The 11,052-nt window shown below is 40.0% G+C and overlaps 1 long non-coding RNA gene across 1 annotated transcript; it reads right to left on the bottom strand.

Moving 5' to 3' along the window:
• Window positions 1-837: 837 nt before the first annotated feature.
• On the bottom strand, window positions 838-2,347 carry LOC121133008. The gene is made up of 2 exons (XR_005869728.1): window positions 2,304-2,347; window positions 838-1,177 (listed from the first exon to the last, which is right to left on the bottom strand). It is a non-coding gene; the product is annotated as an uncharacterized LOC121133008 (long non-coding RNA).
• Window positions 2,348-11,052: the final 8,705 nt, after the last annotated feature.

Here is an 11,052-nt window from a genome sequence, read left to right on the forward strand (position 1 = left end):
TAGACGTAAGACTTGCTTAATAGGTGAGAATTTATGACCAATACTAGAAGACAAGCCAGGTACATGTGACTGGAGGAGTCATAGACCCTAGAGGAGAGCCTACTATAGCCATTTTCATCAGCTAATATAATCCCTAACTTTATTGTAAACATTTACCCTTGTACACACAGATAAGGGCAGCTTCCACACCTCTTCAGAATTCCTTCATTTGTAGAAGAAAATGTATAGAACAACTAATCATTGGTGTCCAATCCCAAATGGTAATTCTACAAGCCCTCACCTAAGATTCAAGGAAAGTAATTGAAGGGGGAATGGAAAAATTGTAAGAGCCAGAGAACTTGGATGTCTGATGGAGACAATGCCAGGGAAGTTACACCGCTGAAATCATAACAATGTGGTTACCTAAATAAGACCTGCATAATGACTCCACCAGTTGACAGGCAAAAGTAGAAAGAGGAAATACCACAAAGACCCACCATTAGCTATTAATGCATGGCTGTTGTGAGAGGGAGAAACAGTTTTCTCGATAGCCAAACCCAAAGGCATTTACAATCCCAAGTGGTCAGCCCTGAGTAACTGTACATGTGACCAACACTAAATGGACTCAGTAGGTTACATATCTCTGTGTGTATGAATGTAAGTAAATGTGGTATGAGGTGTGTGTGTGTGTGTGTGTGTCTGTAATAATAATAATGATGAAGTCATTAATTTGACAGAGATTTGAGACAAGACATGGGAGGAGTTGCAGTGTTAAGAGAGAGAGAGAAGTCATGTTTCCTGCTTTAGAGGGGGTGGGACCTGGCAGAATGGAGCCTGTAAATGAAGGGGACCAAAGTCTCATGCAATAGCCAACTTTATTCAGAGCATCAGACAATTCACACTCTAAGAGTTAAGAAAGATCACCTGAGTAAAGTATGCAATCACAAGGGCAAGCTGTATGTGGCAGACGCATTATTCCACTGAGGCATATTAACAGATAACAGTAGATAGCTGTAACGAATAGTCAGAAGGAAACTCACTGCTATCTGCTATATCTGGGAAGATTATGAAAGTATTATGCAAGAACAAATCCATTCTTTTGAAGAAAATGATGTCACAAGACTCTTTGTCTTCGTTTCTTGGGAGTTTTCTTCCAAGCACTCAGAAATCTCACGCAAGTCCGTTCCTGAACCATGTTCTGACAGAGTAAAAATGATATAAATACAATGGTTATTCATGAAATTCTCAAAATAATAAAAGACTTAAAATAAATTTAGAAATGAAAATAAAATGGCATATGAGAAAAAAGCTCTAGTGAAGCTGTTGCGTACGAATGCAGAAGGCCAAGCCTGTGCTCTGTGAACAGGTAAATGAAAGACATGAAATGAAAAATGATTGATTTGTGTCTTAAAACTGTTGTGTTGACACAGTCTGTGAAAGACACAGAGGAAAACAGCTGCCATGGCACTAGGTATATGAATCTGATTTTGCATTGTTAATAGTCATGAGAGTTGTCATTTAATGACAGTTCTATGCAAAGCACTTTCCATGCAGTAGCAGAAGTTGCTAGCTCCAACAGGCTAGGAGAGGAAGTGCGATTTCCAAAATGTGGTCTCAAGAAAAAGAAAGAAAGAAAAAGACACAATTGACCTTAGTCCTATACTCTAAAGTGTAAGTAGTATGCTATAGCAAACCCAGATAAGACATGAATTCCAGAAACTAAATGCTCCCAGATTGGTCCTACAAAGTTTCCCTAGACTTTTAGGGAACCTCAGGCCAAACTAGGATTCCTGATTTCAATGTGAAGAATTTCAGGACTAGTCAGCATATTGAAACAAAGTTGATGGTTTTATTAAACACTTTAATATAGGCTTAAACCTATATTAAAGACACTTACCTCAGAATAAGGTAAGGCCCAACCTAGTGGATATGTGTCTCATAAAATGTGTAGCAATTAAGAAATACCCCCTCCCTCCCTCCCTCTATCTATCTATATATATATCTCACTCTTTTTTAATTTTTTTATTTTTATTTTAAATAGCTTGTTTTACATGTCAATCCCAGTTCCCTTTCCCTCCCCTCCTCCCGCACCCCCCATGCCCCCTCCAGCCTCTCACCCTATTGCCAATTCCTTCCACATAGGTGATATCTAGAGTCTGTCATTTCACTCAGGATAGGGTCCCGGCACTCCCCTAAGAGTCCAGGTTGAAAGAGCATCCCTCTTTGTGCTATGGGCACACGATGACTGTTTGTATTCCAGGGATAAACACTGATCCACTGCTCAGGGCCCCATAGGTTTCCCAGGCCTTCTCACTGACACTCACATTCAGGGGTTCTGGATCAGCCCCATGCTGGCCTCCCCGCTGTCGATCTGGGGTCCAAGAGCTCTCCCCTGTTCAGATCAGCTGTCTCTGCTGGTTTTGCCAGCCCATTCTTTGCCAATTTGCTCATCACTCCTCTCTCTCTGTCACTGGGTTCCTTGGGTTCAGTTCAATGCTTAACTGTGGGTGTTTGCCTCTGCTTCCATCAGTCACTGGATGAAGGCTCCCAGATGGTTACAGACATCAAGTTCATTATCAGGAATGGGCATTCGAGGTGATCCTCCACTATTGCTTAGCTTGCCAATTGGTGTCATCCCCTTTAGATCACTAGAGGTCACACTGGTGCCTGATCTGTCTTCTAACCTATGATTCCCTCATCCCCCTATTTTACCCCCCCCACTCAACCTTCCTGTTTCCCCATGACCTACTCTCTCTTCGTCTTCTCCCCCTCTCTTCTTCCCAGCTCCCACTACCCACACCACTCGCCATGTTCCCCATCTGTTCAGAGGATCTAGCCTCATTCCTCTTGTCTTGGGTACTATGCATAACTTTTAGGGCTTTTGCTGTTTCCCAGACTCTCTATCAGTGGAAGTGCAGACTGGCACTATCCTGATCCATGTCTAAAATCCATATATGAGTGAGTACATACCATGTTTGTCTTTTTGTGACTGGGTTACCTCACGCAGGATGGTTTCTTCCAGTGCTATCCATTTACCTGCGAATTTCAAGATTCCAATGTTTTTTCTGCTGAGTAATACTCCATTGTGTAAATGTACCACATTTTCTCTATCCACTCTTCAGTTGAGGGGCATCTAGGTTGCTTCCAGGTTCTGGCTATTACAAATAATGCTGCTATGAACATAGTGGAGCAGATGCCCTTGTTGTATGAATTTGCCTCATTTGGATATATGCCTAAGAGTGGAATTGCTGGGTCTTGTGGTAGATTAATTCCCATTTTCCTGAGGAATCTCCATACTGCTTTCCAAAGTGGCTGTATGAGTTGGCACTCCCACCAGCAGTGGAGGAGTGGTCCCCTCTCTCCACATCCTCTCCAGCATAAATTGTCTTCATTGTTTTTGGTTTTAGCCATTCTGACAGGAATAAGATGGTATCTCAGAGTTGTTTTGATTTGCATTTCCCAGATGGCTAAGGATGTTGAGCACTTTCTTAAGTGTCTCTTGGCCATTTTAGCCTCCTCTATTGAGAATTCTCTATTTAGTTCTGTACTCCACCTTTTAATTGTATCCTTTGGTGTTTTGGAGACTTGCTTCTTGAGTTCTTTGTAAATTTTAGAGATTAGCCCTCAGTCAGATGTGGGGTTAGTGGATATCTTTTCCCATTCTGTGGACTGCCTTTTTGTCTTGTTGACTGCGTCCTTTGCTATCTCATTCTTGATAAGAAATTGTGCAAGGTAAATTCCAAAGATGCCTGGAATAAAATACAATCCAATAAGGGAAAAACCAAAATCAATATGGTTGCATGGTGGATTTAGCACACTTCCTACTCCCCCACTAAATGAGGTTTTTATTGAGATTCCTAGAAAACTGCAGGCTTGTAGCTCCTAAGGAGAAAGGACTTAAGCAGTTGTTAACTGTGCTGGGATTCTCTAGCTGGAGTTCTTGATTCTGTATTTCTCAGAAGCCTCAACTGGGTGTCATGGTAAGCTACTTTTCTCTCTATTGTCATGCCCACAAAATTTTGTCAGCTTTCCTCTCCTAGTGTCTGGTTTGTGGAGATACGAGTCTGGCAACCAGGAGGAAATACTATCCATAGTCATCTATCTAACCCTCTGCTAAACTATCCGCAGAAATCAATGATGTTGGGATGCAGTCTGATGCACCCGGCCATAGGATGGCTAGACTCTAAGAAAGCAACTGTCTTAGTTAGGTTTTTATTGCCGTGAAGGAACACCATAACCAGGCAATTCTATAAAGAAAACAGTTCATTGAGGAGGCTCTCTTAGAGTTTCAGAGGTTCAGTCCATTATCATCATGGCAGGGGGCATGGGAGCATGCAGGCCGATGTGGTGCCAAAGCTGAGGGTCCTTACATCTTGACTTAGAAGCAACAGGAAGTAGACTGACTGTGATACTGAGAAGCAACAGGAAGTAGACTGACTGTGATACTGAGAAGCAACAGGAAGTAGACTGACTGTGATACTGAGAAGCAACAGGAAGTAGACTGACTGTGATACTGAGAAGCAACAGGAAGTAGACTGACTGTGACACTGAGAGAAGCTTGAGAAAAGAGACCTCAAAGGCCGCCCTCACAATGACACACTTTCTCTAACAAGGCCACACCTCCTAATACTGCCACTCACTTTGGGGGCCATTATCTTTTAAAACCACCTCACCATCTAACCCTCTGCTAGCCCCAAAGCAATCCTTCACATTTGAAACACCAGTCTGAGTTTTCCTAATTTATTATTAAAATAAGAAAAACTCTACAGTTTTACTTTTGAATGGGGAGCATATTCAAGTGAAATGCCTTCTTCTTTCTAACCTGAATTTGTCCTTATCCTGTACAGGCTTCTTTCACAGGGTTCCTTATTTTGTTACCTTGAAATTACTCTGGCAATTTTTCTTTTGCAGGCTAAATCTAATCTCAGATCTATAGCCCTTTTATTTCCAGCTCCTTACATTATTATTCTCACCGTAAATCTTTGAACTTGTAAAACTTCCTCTCAAACTTTTACCTGAGTCCATTCATAGTTGCAAATTTAGCAGTGTACGTGCCTTGAGAAAGAGTTGCTCGGAGCATCACCTTTATCCCAAGCAAGGATTCATGATTTAGCTCACCCATTGCATTTCTGCAGATTTAAATACATGGTGAGTTAAGAGGTTCTTTCTGTTTTCAAGAGACAAAGAAAGTTTTGTGCTATTGCTCAAAAGCCAGATGAATAGCATGAAAACAAAGAGTTTCTCAATTACAATCTGTCCTTTATGGGTTTGGAATTTGTGTTTGGTTTTCCATAATCCACCAAAATTCATCTGTGGACAGGAGGTCATGGGAAAGAGGGGAAAGAGTGGTGGTTTCTAGTTTTTGCTTTTAAAAGGACAGTCCTAGAAAACTAGCAAACAGGCATGGGCACACCAACCCAAGAAATGAGTTCAGAGCAAGAAATTGCTTCGGGTTAAGGTTGAAGAGAACAAACGTAAGGAATACAACTGGCTGTCACAAGCACTCAAAAAGAAAAAAGAAATCTGGGGTCCAAAGAGCTTAGATTCAAGAGATTGGAGCCACTGAAAATCTAGAAGGTATATCAGGACATGCTCATTTCTTCCCAGATAGTCTGGAAAAATGTTCCAAGAAAAGGAAATGCCTTTTGAAAGGCAGGTCACTCAGAGAGACTGGTTTATTTTTGGTGAACACGTTGCAATTCTTTAAAAAGAAAAGGAAAGATAATGGGATATTGAGTTCATCAATATTATAAACTAATTAGAAGAAAGAAAAACAAAAAGAAGTATCTTTACATGCTAATAAATAATGTAAGTGATCCATAAATCAATTGGAAATGATGTTTTATTTGTTTGGTAGAGTGGCAGGGTCATGAAGTTAAGATTCAAAAGCAACACACACAAAGAACAATTTTCTGTAACAAATAGGAACTACTCCCAGTATGTTATAAAAGATTGTTGGTTCATTGGAAAGGAATAGATGCAAATACTTCCCAGAGTATGAGAAGGAAATAGCTCTCTGTAAGATACAATGTCCCATCTCATCCTACCACTTCACTCCTAAAACAATAATTGGAGATTAAAACTATAGTGAAAGATTGTGTTTCATAGTATCATATTCATAAATATGAAAAAGTCTAAGGAACTGCCATTGGAAAGGTGTACTGAAGCAGGTCACTTCAGAATTGCTGATGAGAATGCAAGTAGGTACAAGCAATACGCTATGAGGACAACTTTCAAGTATATACACCCTTTTACCTAACAGTCTTGACATTTACCCTGAAGATATATTTCCATACAGGTGAGTGATTTATGTTCAAGGATTTCTAATTGTAACTTTTTTTTACTATGCCAAAAGATTCAAAACTATGTAAGTCTTCATTAGTAGGAGCCTATTTGGACAAATAATAATTCATACAAATGGTGCAATACCGGTTTTTAAGCAAAGGTGAGGTCTTTATGTTCATATCTGGGATGATTTCTACATAAATTAAGTGAAACAAGGTACAAATAAACTTGTACATGAAATTGGAAGAGGTGGGATTATGTATAGGACTAAATTGGAGATAATAATTCTAAGAATAACAATGCTAATACAAATAATATTGTCAGAAGGGACAGATTGTAGATGAGAGACATATCAGAGGCAGATTTGGAACTAATGGAATAATGAACGTGGAAGCATTTTGTCAACTATAAATAATATAAATAATATAAAAAATAAGCTGGATCCACATAGAAGAAGTATTAACGAGTCTTGGATCCTTGACATGAAGTATATGGTTTTTAGGCTGACATTTTTACTGAAACTCAATATTGAAGTCCCAAAACTCATGAATGCCACATAAATTCTAACCTGCTCATTTGCCAATTATTCTGATTCTGTAGTGTTTAATCATAAACCCAAAAAGGAACAAAATTTGTGTCGCATAATGGATTAGTTAACTGTCTTAGTGCCATGACCAAATATTTGAAACAGACTAACTTAAAGGAAGTAAGATTTATTTTGGTTCCCAGTTTAAAGGAATACAATCCACCATCATAGGGAAGGTGTCCACCACAGTAGGGAAGGGGTGGGGATTGGGGGTTTCCTCACACATGGGCAGATCTGGATGCAGAGAAACAAAATACTGTTGCTTCATTGGCTTCCTATTTGTATTTTGTTCAGGAACAAAGCCCATAGGATGCAGTCAGTCACATTCAGGGTGGGTCTTCTTTCTTCATGCAAATCCATCTAGAAACAACTTCACAGACACACCCAAAGGTGTGGCTACTTAATCCCCTAGGTACTTCTTAATCCAACAAGGTTAATCAAATTACCTACCATACCATCATGCATATTCTTCACAGGCAGGTGTGTGTAACGCAAAGCATACATTTAATTTATTAGCAGAATCGTGATCTCAGAGAACTCTACTGTGTGGATCTATTCACAAATAAAAGAATTTCTTAAACATTTATCCCAATCATAAGAAAATGTTTATATGCAAATTTTCATGCTTTACATTTACCTGCCCATACACATACTCAAATGAGGATTCATTTTGATCAGCAGTGTCTGGATCACTTCGATGAATAGAATTCTATTATAAAGTCCAGACTTAGTGAGAAAGACTCCACACTGTGCTTGCCACAAACGTGGTTAGGAAGAAAGGAGCAAGCGTCCAGTTCTGCTTATATATGCATTACATAAACACACACACACACACACACACACACACACACACGTTTCCTTTCCCTCCTTCCTTTCTATGGGACTCACAGTTTTCTTACACAAAATCATGTGTAGGAGTAAGGTTTCTATATGAAAGGTGTATTCCTGGTCTGAGAAGGAAAGACGTACTTTTTCCCCTAGAGGACAGTGTGAAGAAATGAAAGTCCATCTGCAGCCTGATTATTAAAGTAAAATGTGGAGGGTAAAAAAAATATATGAGATATTTTTCATGTCAATATTATATTGTATTTACATATGAAAGAAATCCAAGAACTATCCTATCAGCAGCTCATTTAAATTAATATGAGCTTCCAAAGATGACATCCTATGTTTATACTTGTGATTCAAATGAGGCCCCAATATGGCTCTCTCTTTTGAAAAGTCCAGAGTAGCATAAAAGGAGCAAGTGGGAGCTTTGGTGGCACATGCCTTTAATCCCAGCACTTGGGAGGCAGAGGCAGGCCGATCTCTGTGAGTTTGAGGCCAGCCCAGTCTACAGAGCGAGTTCCAGGACAGCCTCCAAAACAATACAGAGAAACTCTGCCTCAAAAAAAAAACAAAAACATAAAAAATTTAAAAAGGAGCAAGTGGGGAACTCACAAAAGTGACGCATCAACAACTTTAGGCAAATGGAGCAAGTCAGGCGGGTCAGGGCAAGGTGAATATGTTGTAGAGAACGGATTAGAGTTTCCGAAGCAGGAGAAATCCAAAAAAAGGGTTGTGAAAATAGAAGAAGTGAACATGGGAAAGTGGGTCATCTTCTGAATGTCACTGTCAAGCTAAAGCCCTTGCATTTTGCCATAAAGTCAACCTTCAGAGTAGACGAGACACAGTTGTGCAAGAGAGCACAGATGTTCAGTTTGTCAGTTCAGCTCTATCGGAAGGAACAAGTAGATCTTTACTCATCCCCACAGACTCCCTATTCATCTCCATAGCAGAAGTGACAAGAGACAAGGGACCAAATAAAGATGAACATCAGCCAGTCCATATCCTGGCTTACTGTGTATATCAGGGAAGTTGGCTGTTGGGTTCTTATTTATGTGGAGAAGACCTGGCAATCCTCATGTGCTGGCATCAAATCAGATCTCTCCAGCTCTCCACGCCTACAGCACTATACATATCAGCAGCCAAAATGTATCATCTTGTTTTCAATGATTAAAAATGAACACTTCAGCTTAAACTACAATCCTAGTGAGAAAGAGATCCATGCTGGACCCAGATTCACCTTCAGCTCAGAGCAGAACTTTACTTAAATGAAGTTAAATGATTTTTAAAGCAACAACAGAGTTAGGGTCCCTGAAAGTACTCGTTGCTTCTGCCCACCCCAGGGAAGAGAGAGGCTTTCTCCGGACTTCTTTTATTCACATTCTGGCCAGAATGCCGCAGACCACACAAGTGTCTTCCATCCTCACCATGACATATCATCATCTGTTTCAGAAAAGAAGCATGTTACCGGATTTGGGTGGACTCCGTTGTAAGATAATGTCTGATTCTTGGATTCGATTTCAAAGAGAATGCTTTTACAGGCTGTTTTCAGTCTCTAGAAGCGTTCACCCCCACCACTCTCTCTTCATCTGCAATCCATCAAAATCTACATTCCCCACTCTGCCCTATTCCTAGCAAAAATGTGAGTTTTTAAATTGCTTTACAATGGTCAGACTCATTGTTTTCTTACATGTAATATATTTGCATGGCTTTTCCTATGCAATCTTTCTTTGGTCATTTACTCCAGTGAATGTTCAAAGGACAGAAGGGAAATTTCTCCTGGCCATAACGTTCTACTTTCCCACAAGCCCAGCAAATGACTGTGGACCAAAATCATTGATGCCATGAGCACAATCAAACCTCTTTTCAATTATTAACTCAGGTCTTTGTTTAGTCACAGCAGCAGAAATGTATAGAACAAAACATTGTAAAGATGCATAGATTAGTAGTTATGAGTTAATAATTAAGACAGAGCTAGGCAATATGAAGCCTAAGCCATCGGCCAAACAGTTTACAACTAATATAAGGCCCAGTGTATTTATTTGGGCCTAAACAGTGACATCCCCAATCAATACATAGTCATTTACAAAATTGTAAATAAATCCTAAATGTGTAATGAAAATACTCGAAATGACTATAAAGACTGTTGATTAAAATGAACTGAGTGTTAATTAATGGAAGTAATGTGGGAGGGGTGATGAGTTGTTACATTATTACCCCACAGAGGAACAAGAAACAGAGCTGGTAACTTTTTAAATTGAATCTGCAAACCACAGCTTATTCAGGGTGGCTTGAATATGAAGTACAGGACAGCACAAATGAGTTTTGTCTGCTTGGAAGTGGCTCACAACTTTATTTAGCTTATTGGCTATAAGGTGTTTATGAATGACTTATTTTGACATTGGGTTCCAGAGAGAAGGAAGTATGAAATATATAAATGGTAAATATTCAGTAAGTAGTGTCATTTAATGCATGGTGTGGTTTGTCTTTGATAAATTTCTGTTAGCAGGTAAATCGTTTATTGACTTAGGAAAAGAAGTGTTGTTCAAAATTGTATGCTTCCCTAGAAACTTACAGTGGATAAGCTGGGAGGGCCAAGTGGTCCTAGCAACTCAAGGCCAGGGGCTGACAGACATAGATTTGGAAAAAGAAAGATGCTAATCTGGATAGTATAGCACTCAAGAAGAAGCTGATTAAGGAACTTCTCCCAGAGCACTTTCCTACCTTTAAAAACAAAATCAAAAGTGCTTTCTGAGTAGATAGAAACCTACCGTGAGAGCTGAGCAAATAACTTCAGCTGAGACAGCATCTCGTAGGGAGGAAAGGATGCTCTAAAAACTTCCCAAAACAGGAGAAAAGGCTGGAAATTGACACTGACAATAGAAAGACATAAGAAGCTCATAGAGGAAGCGTGAGACCAGAGAAACTGAGGCAATACATGTATCAGTGTGACTCTGCACTAAGCATGACATTAGAAGGAGGTGTAGGAGTCAGTGAAACGGTTCAGTGGGGAAAGGCACTTGCTGCCACGCCTGAGGACCTGGGTGCAATCTCGGGGATATACATGGCTTCCTCAAGCTATCCTCTGCCCACAAGCTGTCGCTTTGGCTGTGAGGTCCTCTTAAGCAGCATAGCTGATGTTGTTTCATACAGTGAATCACCATTGACTGCTGGGCTTTGACTCAGACAGAGCTTGAGGCCTTCCTTCTCCGAGAGTTACAAAAAAAGAAAAGAGCCACATACTTTTGCCTCTGTGGCCTGATGTCTCACAACAACAACCTCTGATCGCAGTTCCTCTCCATTTCCCTTTAATCTATGGTTTTGTCAATGAACTGTCCGCCACTACCAAACCAGTAGATTAACATCCCCTTACAACA

Source organism: Mesocricetus auratus, unplaced genomic scaffold, assembly GCF_017639785.1.
Source record: "Mesocricetus auratus isolate SY011 unplaced genomic scaffold, BCM_Maur_2.0 Super-Scaffold_100019, whole genome shotgun sequence".
Classification (NCBI taxonomy): domain Eukaryota; kingdom Metazoa; phylum Chordata; class Mammalia; order Rodentia; family Cricetidae; genus Mesocricetus; species Mesocricetus auratus.